The 12,669-nt window shown below is 48.6% G+C and overlaps 1 protein-coding gene across 3 annotated transcripts in view; it reads right to left on the bottom strand.

Annotated features, from left to right (window-relative positions):
• Window positions 1-12,669, bottom strand: part of HPCAL1 (hippocalcin like 1) — a 43,758-nt gene that overhangs the window by 22,705 nt on the left and 8,384 nt on the right. For all 3 annotated transcript variants that reach the window (XM_068678584.1, XM_068678589.1, XM_068678585.1), the window contains one exon: window positions 9,728-9,774. The gene's annotated coding sequence lies outside the window, so the exon portion shown is untranslated. Of the gene's footprint in view, window positions 1-9,727; window positions 9,775-12,669 lie in introns of those variants that run through there.

Below are 12,669 nucleotides of genomic sequence, written 5' to 3'. Positions count from 1 at the left end.
GCCCGGCCCAACGTCACTGCTGCCCGAAGGACCGAGCCACGGCTTGGCCTCCAACCTGCAGAAATCCTCGGGGGACATCTCCCCGAACGAGACGAGGATTCAAAGCAGACCCATCCCACACGCACGTCCCCGGCGCGGCTGGTTTTTCCGTGCCAGGCGTCCCGAGGCAACGCCGTACGTAGCGCGGTGACTTGCAGCTGCAAAAATGTGAGAAATGGCCAAGTTTCCAGCTTCCCAAACCAGCCCGAAGCCTCGTCTGCAGCCTTTCGGTCCTGCCTTGCCTTTTCTCTCACAGATTGTTGCATTTTAGTGCGTTTAGTCATCTTCCTAAATTCGGCTGCGGATCGGACCGCTCTTAACTACGTGCTGGGAAGTTCTCCCCCTGCACCACGCAGGCACACTTCAGAAAGGAAAAGCAGGCCATAAGCAGGTATTCCCCTTATGAGGGCGATTCCAGGCCCTAAAACGATGATCAGTGAGTATTTTCACATGCTCTGCATGATGCCACCAGCTAACAACAAAGGGCACTTGTGACCTCAGATCAACAAAAGCTCTCAAAGCATCTTTTTTTTTGACTCAGATGAAGCACGGCATGAAAAAACCCAGCCAACCCCGCGATCATTTAAGCATACGTCTAAAATGAAACACGGGATTGAGCGTTCTTCTGGCTCAGGGCATACTTTAAACCCCTTTCATTATATGCTTTTCAGGGCAACACAAAATCATACCACCACAAAAAGTGGAGTAGACTGGAAGAGCACCAGGCTACAAATCACAATTTATGTCGTTGTCAGCATCTTATCTTTAAACCATTCTTGCAGGGAAAGAGCAGCAGGGAAGAGGCTCAAAAATTATTTCCAAGGCACTACCGCACTGGCTGCCTGCTAGCAGATTAATCATTCGCTGCCCGTTTAACATAAATGTAATTGTTTGGGAATATTGCAAAATTACAAGAGCGCACGGTGACTCCAGTCGAATCTGGCTCTTCGTTTTACATCTGTTTTAGCCTTGTTATCTCTGCTGCAGGAAGAACCAACTTCAAGGAAAGAAAAAGTCACGCAGCTGAAAGTTTATTGATTACCCAGACAACGGCTCCAGCCCAGCCACCTCGGATCTCTCCACGGGATGGAATTCACAGGAACGGCTTCTAATGAGGAAACCTTAAGGCAAGAAAGGCAAACCTGAGGGCAGCGAGCATCAATTTTTATGGATTACAAACAACTGTTTGCCCTTTTGCTTGTGTAATTGTGTTTCCCTTTATAACTGCGGTCCCTGCACTCCACCTTCTTCCACAAACACCCACGGCGAGGCTGTGGTAGCCAATTCTGGCTGCATGGCAGTAACTATGTGCAAAACACTTCAGCTCTGCACATGGTTACTCAGCTGGCTGTTCCCAGGGCAGCCTCAAGTTTAGCAGCTCTGGAAAAACCTTGCAAAGGAGGGATGCTTCCCTCTTCCCCTGTGATTTGAACAGCTTTGCGCAGTGCTCAAACTGCCCCCTGCACATCTTACCCCTCCTTTAGGCTCTCTTCATCACAACTGTGCCGTGCCAAGGGTGCTGAAAGCTTAACCACTTGGGGGATCCTTTTTTCCCTTTTGCTTTTCGATGGGCTGGCGCCACTCACACCTTACAAACCATTTCTGGTTTTCTATTCATCTCTATTTTTCAGAAGACATGCGGCCCTGACCTAAACAGAGCACAGAAAACCTCCCACAGCCTGAAATAATCTTCTCTGACTGCTGATTTGCAGCTTTTTGGGGAGCGGTGGGACGGAGGAAATGCTCGTTTTGTGGCACTTCTCTCCGGGCACCGAGGGCCCGCTTGTGCAGCTCGCTGCAAGATTAGTTGGCTGGCTCAGGCAGACAAGGGTAGACCCTTAAGACGGTTAAGTGATTTGGGGCAGGATGATCAGCCGTCTCCTCCCTGGCCACAATTAACCATTCCCTGCCCCTCGCCTGGGCTGGAGCTGAGCTCTCAGGAGCATCTGAGCGGGAGCATCCCTCCTCCTGCAGCACCCAGGGCTTTGGTGCCATCAATGCTCCTGCAAAAAAACAAAAAAACAAAAAAAAACAAAACACTTCTCCCTTTTGCTCATTCCCCACAAAGTTCAACCAGCAGGGAAATGAGGCGACAAAGCCTGGCGGTGGGCTAATAAATCGTATCGCACTCTGTCGGCTGCAAAGAGCCTGTCAAACTTTAAACAGCCTGCAGATTGCTAAAACGGAACGGAGCTCGGTGCTGTAAAGGTCAGCCAGCTGCTCAAATGCTCATGCTACGGTTAATTTAACCTTTCTCCTTCCTCTCCTGCCTTGAACTTATTTCATGGGACGTGGAAAGGATCGCCCAAGCCACAGCTGTTGGCTCTCCTCTTCCACGAGGAGCTACCCCCCCAGAAGACACCTTTTTGGCTAGGGCAGGCTACAGAAGCCAAAAAAGATGAAGTGGTGAGAAGCAGCATTATGTCACCCAGCCAAAACCCACGGGGAGCTGGGACTGCAGGTGACATCTGGGAACAAACCCATCAGGGGCTGGAAGCTGCACCCAACGTCCTCCAGAAGACCTCCGGCGTCCTTCCTGCTCGTCCTTCTCAACCTCTGCGTGGTCCTGCAGGGCTCCTGGAAAAACTAGGGGGTGTTACGGTGTCCCACTCCAAAAGGTCACCTCCCAGCACGGAGAGCTTCCATGTGGAACACAGCTGGTCCCACTCACATGTGTTTCTAATCAAATGGTTTGCTTGAAGATATATATAAATATATAAATAAATATACGTATTTATGTGTTTCAAAGTAAAAATATCTGGAGTTGCTCAACAAGCATGGCCAACCCAAGGCTTACATGGAGACAGCTGGGCTTGAGCTGTGCAGGATATGAAGAGAGTTGACACAAAACAACCAACTTCTGCTGTTGTCATCCCTTCACAGCCCGTATTATTGTGTCTTCTCCTCTACTCCTTGTAATAGAATATAGATATATAAAAAAGATGATTTTTGATCAAACTGAAGAACAAGGGGGACGGGGAGACAGAGCCAAACCATGTTATTTTCAGGAAGGGACCAAGCCTGGGGAGGGGAAGGTTGTGAAAGCAGATGGCTGATAAGGGCTTGGCCTCCTGCAACCACCAAATGCTCCTGAGATGCCTCCTGAAGGAATTGGCCAAAATGCTTCAGAGCATGGGGAGCGCCACCCAGCAGGTCCTGTCCGTGCATCCTAAATGCAGCTGAGTTCGGATGGAGAAAATTGCCCCCACACTGGCTTGAAAACCCAGCCAAGAACATGTGGGAATATCTGGTACTGCAGGTGGCTTCATGTGGGGGAAGGATGATGAATGAACTACCTAGAAATATCGACATCCATCATCTCCTAACACCTCCAGCTTAAAACCTAGCGAAAGCTTGGCGGCCTGACCTTTGGGATGAATGTAAAAGCACTGCTACAGCACCAAAACAAAATATTTCCCTGGTTCTGAAAGTCAACAGGACCTGTATAATTTGAAGAATGGTAGCCGAGGGGAATTGGTTTCACTGCAAAACTGTTTAGGCAGCTGCCATTAGTTTAAAAGCCCATTTTTGTTTAATGACTGCAGTTTCACATGCTCCCACTGCCATGCATCATAACTGCTGTCCCTAAACCGTGGATTTATGAAAGCATCTAGCAGCATCATTGTACTCAGGAGCCTGCTGACATCCCCATTATTAAACCACTTCTTGCAGGTTTTCACTTGCATTTAGGCATAACAAACCCGGGATCCTGCCACGGAGGAGGATGCCCCCCTGCTCCCACCACACCACGGGGTGCCGGGGCTCCAGGCAGAGCCATCCCCACCCCGAGCACCTCGCAGAGCACGGGAGGCTGCAGGGAGAAGGATGCTGCAGAGGCAGTGAGAAATAAAAGCAAAATTTACCTTTGTTTAGCCAGAAACAGTACGGCTCCCTCGCTAGGGAGGGAGTTTGGGAAGGATGGAGAACACGACCAAGCCCTCTGTCCTGTTCGGTCAGGGTGCAGAGAAAGCATTTGGCTGGAGGGGAATGCAGCCACGGGGTTTGGAGCTGCCTGGAAAGAAGCGAAGAGCCAGCCAGCCTGGAAAATCAAACCCTTCCCCTTAGAGAGCCTGCCTGTGATCTTTAAAAGCCCGCTGACTCAAGAGGACAATCTGCAGTCATTTTGGAGGTACTCTGCGAAATTCAGCGTTTAGTGCCTGCCTCGAAACATCTCCTGTACACGCTATCATCCCTCAGTGCTCCGTGCAGCTGTCATTCTACAGGTGAATTCATCTCCCGCTGCCTCTGGAGTGGAGCACGGGGAGCGCTCAATCCTCTTACCTGGCTGGCGGAGCGAGGAGCAGAGGCTGTCAAACACAGCTGGCCAAACTTCAAACCAGCCCAAACCCAAACCCACGCAGAACAAAAAGGAAAAAGCTCTTCTCCTCGGATTCAACATCCTTAGGAAACACTCGGTGAAGGTCTCCTAGCGTCTTCTGCTCAAGGTTTTGAATTCTGAGGTTTCCATTTTCATACTCCTGTATTTCTTTATCTATTGTGCTCCTTGATAGGGAGTTAAAATACTTCACTGTAATACAGAGAGAAGGGATTTTAACCTTGAAGGAGGCTTCAGAACAAACCGCCTTAGTGATTCAAGTATCAGCGATCAGGACTAGCTAATTACCTGTTGTGCTGCACGGGCAGTACTGGTACATAACAAACAACGAACCGTGATGCACACCACTTAGCACGTGCCTCAATACTGACATGGCATGAAATAACCTGATGATGGCAAATCCCTAATGTGAAATTTCCCCGACAAATGACAAAAAAATGACTTTTTTTTTTCCCTAAATGAATTTTCTGGCCTTTCACAAGAAAATGCCAAGTCACATTCCTCCCCCTGCAAATTCAAGAATGACCAAATTCTTTTTTGTGTGTGTGTGTGTGTGAAATGAGAATGTCCCAAGCCTTTTGCAGGATCGGAGGCACCATCCGGGACCCGCAGGCCAGTCCCCTTCCAGCTCTCTGCCCCGATGCTTCATCCCAGACCACAACACATCCCGCAAAGGGGCTGTTGTTTTCCCTGGCACTCGCACCCCGCCTGGAGCCCCACCTTGGAAAGGGCACGGCCATCCTCCAGCTGAAATACCCACGGCCAGGAAACTTGCAAAAATAGGTCGGTATTTTGATTGCTCAGAGACAATTAGAGGGAGGAGGAAACACCATCCCACTTCGCTCGTACAAAGTCACACAGACTGCAGCATGGCACCCGACTGGAGCTGGAGCAATAAAGCTGCAGCAAAATGCTGAGCCCCGTGGGTCTGAGTGTGGTTAGCCAGCTAACTGGTTCACTTTGCTACTGAAACCCTTAAATACAGCTGAAATACACATTAAAGGCGAAAGGGGTGCAAAGAACAGGGCGGGCGTTGTTCGTTTTGAAGAGATAAATACATCAGATAGATCAAAACCTCTCGATATAGGACGGGGTTTTCAGCCTTGGATTCAAAAAAGCTTTCAATGAGTGCTAAGAAACTTCCAGCCTCGCTGCTCTCAAATCCAGGCAAAGGCTTGCAAGAGACAGAAACGCTTGGAGAACGTGGACAAGGTTTAGTGACGGGGCTCAGGAGGTCAGGCTGATGGTCAGAAGCGATGACCCTAAAGGTCTTCTCCAGCCTGGCATCTTGGCAATCGATGCCTTTCCCAGCAAGGGCCGTGAGCCAGGAGAGCCTCGTGTTTTATTCAGCTTGGTGGAGGCCACAGGAAAATTAAAAATTTAACGACGCACCGTAAAGGAAGAAATAACCATAATAATAAAAAGCGAGATGTGCTGAGCTCATGCCTAATCTTCGCAGCTCTTGGTAGGGGCAGGATTTGTCCGGCCATGTTGATTTTTTATAAAAATAGTAAATCGTATTACCCCCCTGCTGCAAGACCAAAGATTCGCAATGATACCTTAATGCAGATTAAATAAAAATAGCACCACCTGAGTCAATCTGAGGATGATAATGCTTCGTAATCCCGCGCTGTTAGAGGATGAACATTTGTATAGTAGTGAATCAACAGGAGATACTTGCATCAGGAGACGCTCGCTCTCCCTGGCTGCACAGCACCACTTCTACCAAGTGCAGAAGGCAGGAGGTGGTCGTAGGAGGCGCAGCACACGGCGGGGAAAGCAGCGCTATTATAGGATAACCCAAGCCCTGCACCCCGCTATCTTCCCGTTCTGAAATAGTGACTCACGTTCTTAAAAGCAGGCCTGCTTTTCCATTTCCCCCATCGCGGCAAAGAATTGCCTCAAAAGTTTCCTTTTCAGCACTTCTCGCAGACCGGGCAGCCAGGAAGCCTGTGTGCACGCAGACAGCAGATTCATTCATAAAAGCGAAGGCAGACGAACAGCAGTGCTGCACATTCAGTCTGTTGTTTTGTGTTGTGTTTTTTTTTTTAATATCCCTGAATGAGCAAACAGCATATATGGTACGCAAACAGGCAGCACAGCGCTGAAATGCCTCAGCAGTGAAAACACCCATAAAACCACTCTGTAATAAAAACGTATAAGACAAGAAGCCTCAAATACCAGTTTTTAAAGCTGGCTACGGGAAAAGGAGAGAAATGTAAGTTTTGATTAGTGACACGTTTTAAACCGTAATAAATTCTTCTCAATTGCTTTGTTACATAAGTGACGCAGACAAGGCACTTCACTTGCTATTGTGCTCCCCATTTGTGCTTTTTTAAGGCAGGTTTTCCAGTTCATTGCACTTTTTTTTTCTTCCCTGCAGCATATTGGTGTGTACAATAGACACCTTGCAGCCTCCCCCAGAGGGTTTTATCAGACTGTGGGGAAAGGTAAAAAAAATAAGGTAACACCACTGAGAGATCTCCCTTTTCCCAACGGGATTTGAGTCCTCAGACAGGGGAGCTTTTCAAGGCTGTAACACAGAGGATGCCCAGAAGAGGTGGAAAACAGCCATGATTTCCTCCAGCATGCGGACATCCAGGTGATGGAGGAGGTCCCGGTGAGGGAGATCTCACACGCCAACAGGAGAGAGGTCAGCCCAGCCAGAATGTGGGGATTTGGCCACGGTCCTGCTCTCCTGTACGTACAGGAGTATTCCCAAAACCACCCGGGCACCAACCACGAGAGTACTCACTGATTTCCATGATCAGCCACAGGTAATCACAGGATCACAGGCCCTCAATGCTCCATGCAACATCCCACTCAATGGGAGCCACCTTCCCTCGGAAACAAATCTTGCACAGGCTTCAGCTCAAGTTTGCAGTTTAAAAATCCAATATTTCTCAAAGCCAGCTCCATAGCACAGATCTTTGGCTGCAACAGCTTCCCGTTCCCTACTTTAGGATCCAAGTCGTAACATCCCAGCAGTACGTGCTGATGCTGGACAAGAGCAAGGAGCCTCGATTCGGCCCTGTGCCCGTTCAAGCAACAGGCAGCTTTGTCTGCTCCTCACCCCATCCCACACACATCCCTTCTCCCCTTTTGCTGCCACCCCATAGAAAAGCGTGTGGCTTCAGCCACCAAGTCCATGCCCCGTCCAGGGAAGGAGACATCCATACAGAGGCCACCCAGTGGCACCACCACACTCCCACCCAGGACCAGAGCTGCTCTCACCGCATCACCACACGTTCAGCCTCCTGCCACAGCCACCAGGGCCACGAGGGTGCCAATTCTGCCATCCTGCCCACGGTGGCCCCACTTCGGGCACATCTCCCATCACGTGAGGTCTCCACCAGCGTGCCTGTGCCCGGAGCTGCTTATCTGCTTACAGGCAGCACTACAGCTAAGTAGCTTGCTCCATCAGGAGAGCACTGAAGCATGTGTTGTCCCCATCCTGGATGAGGCCACCAGGTTCAAGAACCCAGCTGAAGACGAGGACCTCTCTGAACTTGAAAAGGCAAGGACAAAGACCACCAAAGCAGCAAAACCACGATGCACGAACACCCAACACCTCCACGTCCTGTTTGCACAACTCCACGTTTCACCACAAGACCCCGGGGCCTTCATGTCTTTGAGAGCACTGCCAAAGGGACTACACAGGAGAAAAACCATTCACTCTGGTAAGTCTATTTCAGAGTATTAGCAAGTTGTTTTTTTTTTTAACTTACAACCTATTTAAGTGCTACCTGAAACGACAACAAAAGAAAATCCAATTGCAAGTGCAATTTAAACCGACAGCTGGAAATTACCTGGCCTTTAAACGCACGGGGTTACAGTCACCAGCCCTATGCTCCCCTCTGCCCTCGGGAAGAGGGTTTGATTCATCCCTCAACATCTCAGAAAGATCAGCTGATGATTCAGGTCCCAATATAGCAATTATTAGTACAAATAGCGTGCAGGTTTCTAATAAAGATTCACGGCAGCTGCAGCGGTGGGGGAAGAGGAGAGGTTCATAAGCTATTACTCACATGAACATTTGCAAAAGGCGCATGGGATTCACAACTTGGCCCTCACAGACTCCTGCTGTATGGATACACGCCTTAGTAGGACTGTCTGGGGGTTAACGGAACTCTCATTATATAGAAAACGTGGATTACACCATTTATTAGGTAAGGAATACTTCTGTTGATGAAAGATATAATTGATAGCGAATACACTGGAGGGAGAATTTAACTAAAGTAAGCATTTTCTGGCCAAAATGAAGACATACTTAGGTTGGACACGTGCTCAGGACAGCGTACCACTCCCCAGCACCCTCCGCTGCCACATTTCAGCCATAAGCTCTATGGACACTTCAAATTAACCTGGGATCATCTGTTCTGAAAGGCACCTTATCCATGGGAAACAGATTTATTTAAAAGATGGAGGAGTCCATTAAAGGCTTTGGGCACTCAGCTGTGGTTCATTAGTCAGTCTGAAGGCACAAGAGCTCTAATAGCTTGTATCCTGCGCACCAGGGAAATGCAACTAAAGAATAAACTTCCTGAGCAATTAATGTCTAATGATATAATTTTGTTAATCTCATTGGAAAGAAATCTAGGATCGAAAGAGGAAACAGAGTGTGTATTTCTCCAGAAACAACAACAACAGCCTGCGAAGGGTGCTGCGGCCTGGTGGGCAGCGCCCGGAAGAGGCCGGCCCTGTGAGGCGCAGAGCCCGCGCTGATCGAGCCGGGTCGCTGGCTGCAATGCCACAACACCAGTGTTTCTGAGCAAATCCTACGCTCCTGCAGCCCCTGCCTGATTGAATGTTTCATTTCCTTACAAATAAGAAAGTAATGAAGTGCACACAAACGCGAGCCTTGGGTACAGGCCAGCGCAGAACCCGCCACACGCAGCAGGGCCGAGCCCGAGTTACGCAGCTCAGCTGAACCTCTGGGAACCACATTCCTCTGGATTAACGCAGATGGTCAGAACAAAAGGAGAAAAAAACACTAAGCAGGTTGTTCTCTCGGATGGAAAACACTGCCCCACTGGGCCGTGTGGGCTTTCAGTACAAAATACAGCGTCATTGCTACGGGTTTTCCCTCCTGAAGTCAACTACATTTTATATTTTTTTTAAGCATTTGACTAATCAACTCTCAGGAAGTTCATTCTGGCACAAAGGTGAAGCTTCACATGTGTATGGCGACCCCACACACTCGGGGATCAGCCTGCCAGCTCTAACAGGCAGCACAGGCTTGGATAACGCAAACCCCTGCACCAGCTGCCCAGCAAAGGGCAACACTTTATATTTTCTGTCATTCCCATTCAACGCGTGCCTTGAAAGAAGCAGGGTCTGGAAAGTACTCACCACCTATCTTGGAACCTCTTCAGGGAAAGTCCACAGGGCTCAAGTGCCTGAAAGGAGAAAACACAAAGCAAACGTTATACATTACGTTAGTTTTCTTCTAAATTACAGCCTTCCCATCTCTTACCCTATTCTCTACAGACCAATTTTCCCTGCTGAAAAACAAATCAGAATTTGTCTACACGCAAAAGCTCTGGTTCAATTCTTGCTCTAAACCGAGCAGCAACTGAAACTTTACCACCTGCATTTGCATTTTAATATTCGTCCTCAAAAACGCGTGGATTTCACTCGAATTTGGACAGCAAATTCTTCTGGCATTCAAAAATCTGCCAAAACCATCCTGCCTGCCTAACACTTTTTTGTAAAACTCCTCCTTCAAAATACGCAAGAATCACCTTCAGATGATATCAAAATGCCGCAGTGGAAAGGTTTGCTTGGCTTGTGCCTCACAATACTATCGTGCCAAGATGTGAGAACAGGAGAAAAAGAACTGAAACACGAGGAGGCCCGGTTCAGGATTTCTAGAGCCATTAAGCATTGCTCTAAAAGGGCAGGAATCAATTCTCTGTCAGTTGAGCGTGCTTCTCCCAAAAGCAGAGTGGTATCATTTGCATCCCTTCAGCATCTGCCAGCTACGAATGCTGTGGTTCATCAGCACTTAGCAAGTCACAGAGAAGAGCACCAGGAGTGAGCTCACCCCCTCCTGCGATTCGTAATTCCCAAAGTCTGTGGATCAGGCAACCAAAAACCGCTTCAAATCCCATAGAGACATCCACGATTTCCCCCGCTGCTCATCTCCTCCAGCCTGATGTCTCCAGACCCACCACCTCTGATGTTTCCTGTGAGACCCTTGTCTGACCCAGCAGCCCCACAACTTCTGCCAAAAAACCCCCGCTGGGCGTGGGACCCTACTTCTGGCTGCTCCCTCCACCCCTAAGCAACACATTTGGTCTTCCCAACGCAAAACCCCAGCCACAGAGACCCGAAAAATCAACCAAGCCTCCTTCTTCAACAATGTGTGTCATCCCTACAAGTAGGGATTCCTTCCTTTTGTGGTACCACTACCCCTTCTACAGCCATGGGGCACTTCTTTGCACCAACCACAAGGCAAAAGGTTCACCAAAATTTCCCTCCCGTAGCTTCCTTCTGAGAATATCAGAGCAGTGGCAAAAACCCAGCTAGGATCAAAGCACATCACATCATCTGCTCTCCTGCTCTCCACACGAGCGGTTACCCTGCTGGAGAAGGTAATTAGCATGTCTGACATGATTTGTTCCAGACTAATCCATGCTGACTGTTACTCAGAAGCACCCAGAAGATGCTTAGGTAGGAAATAATTTATTAACTTCCAGGAAAATCCTGTAATAAAAATCGGGCCGTACTGTAACTCCATCTCCGCCTTCTTAAAAATTGTGGCTCTGTGTTTTTGCTGTCTCATACTTATGGGAACCTCACAAATTCTTTTCAGGTCTTCAGAAATAGTCACCACGAAGAAATTGAAATGCACCGAAGCCCAGCAGCCAGTTGAAGTCAGGCTCCTTCTACAAACCATGAGAAAGAGACAATTGGCATGGCCACAAAGTCGGAGCATCCTGCAGGACTGGGGGCCACCAGCCACCTTTTGGACGCGCCCTTGGGCCCCATCACTGCTGGTGCTGGTTGCCCAGCTTCTGCTGAAGATCCCAACCCTCCCACACGTCCTCCCAGCAGCTGGAGGATCATATTATAAAAACCCTTCCCTAAGGGCCAGAGAATCTGGAAGGAAATAAAATAATAATAATAAACCTTATGAGAGTGCTCCTTAAATGGTTCTTTTCCTATTTTATGCCCGTATCTTCCTCCTTTCCGTGCAGATGCTAACTCCATCAGTCTTCTGCTCACAGGAAGGAAGAGCAGGACTTCACAAAAGTGTCCATTGCTCTTGAGATGGCCAGCAGGCACTCACAGAGCATTTAAACCAAGAGTTTTAGCTTCAACGTCTCAGGAAGAAAACCGACTATCCTCATTTTTTACAGGAACGGATGTTAAAATCACCGCAAGCTGCTGACCCTGTGAAACCCACAACAGGCCTCATGGAATAGTGCACCACGATTATTTGGCTGCATTTATATGTTCAAAAAAAAATACCATTCCCCAGTCCTTACCTACATTTTTGCAGTCCAAAAGACTTTGGGGAAAAATAATAATAAAAAATAGGCTGCATATAATCACCCCAAACCTTTGTTCCTGCTGGGTGGAGTAGAGGCGAAGTGCCCACCACACGTTAATCTCTGTGTTAACAGCACAAGAAGTCTTTAAACCCACTGCCAATTAAAAGTAAGGTATAATTGAATTAGCAGAAGCAACTTATGGCAGAAATTCAATTACGAAGCAGAATTAAAGGAAGAGATGTCAGTAACTTTTGGAGGCTGGGCAGGAAGAGGCGAGTGCATCCATCTACTATTTTCAGAGCTGTCAGGAGAAAGCTTAAGGAGGAGGAGACGCAGAATCAGAGTGGTTTGGGTTGGAAGGGACCTTAAAGGCCACCTAGCTCCAACCCCATGCCATGGGCAGGGACACCTCCCACCAGCCCAGGTTGCCCAAAGCCCCATCCAGCCCTGCAGTGTGCTCGGACCTGCCTCAGCCTGCACCAACACGGCTGTACACATCTTTTTTTTTTCCTTTTGGCCTCGTTTTCCAAGCTGAATGTAACCTTTTTCCATTCCTTCACTTCTCAGGCATTATATCCGGAGCAGGTTTCTTTCCACACAAGGGAGAAGCCTCAAGTGCTGCGGGTCCTTCTCCTCCTCTCACCCCACCACCCTCTCACCCTGCTGGGTTCGAATTCCCCTTCATTTCCCCCTGCCCGATGCTGTTCTTGCTTAACCTCAGTGCCGATCGCTGGCGATGCCCGCCCACACCTCCAAAGTTCAGCTTTCACGACTGCATTAATCAAAATCAACACT

This window comes from Anas acuta, chromosome 3 (genome assembly GCF_963932015.1).
Source record: "Anas acuta chromosome 3, bAnaAcu1.1, whole genome shotgun sequence".
In the NCBI taxonomy this organism is placed as follows: Eukaryota; Metazoa; Chordata; class Aves; order Anseriformes; family Anatidae; genus Anas; species Anas acuta.
Note: the sequence above shows the minus strand (reverse complement) of the source record. Positions and strands in the feature narration are given on the sequence as shown.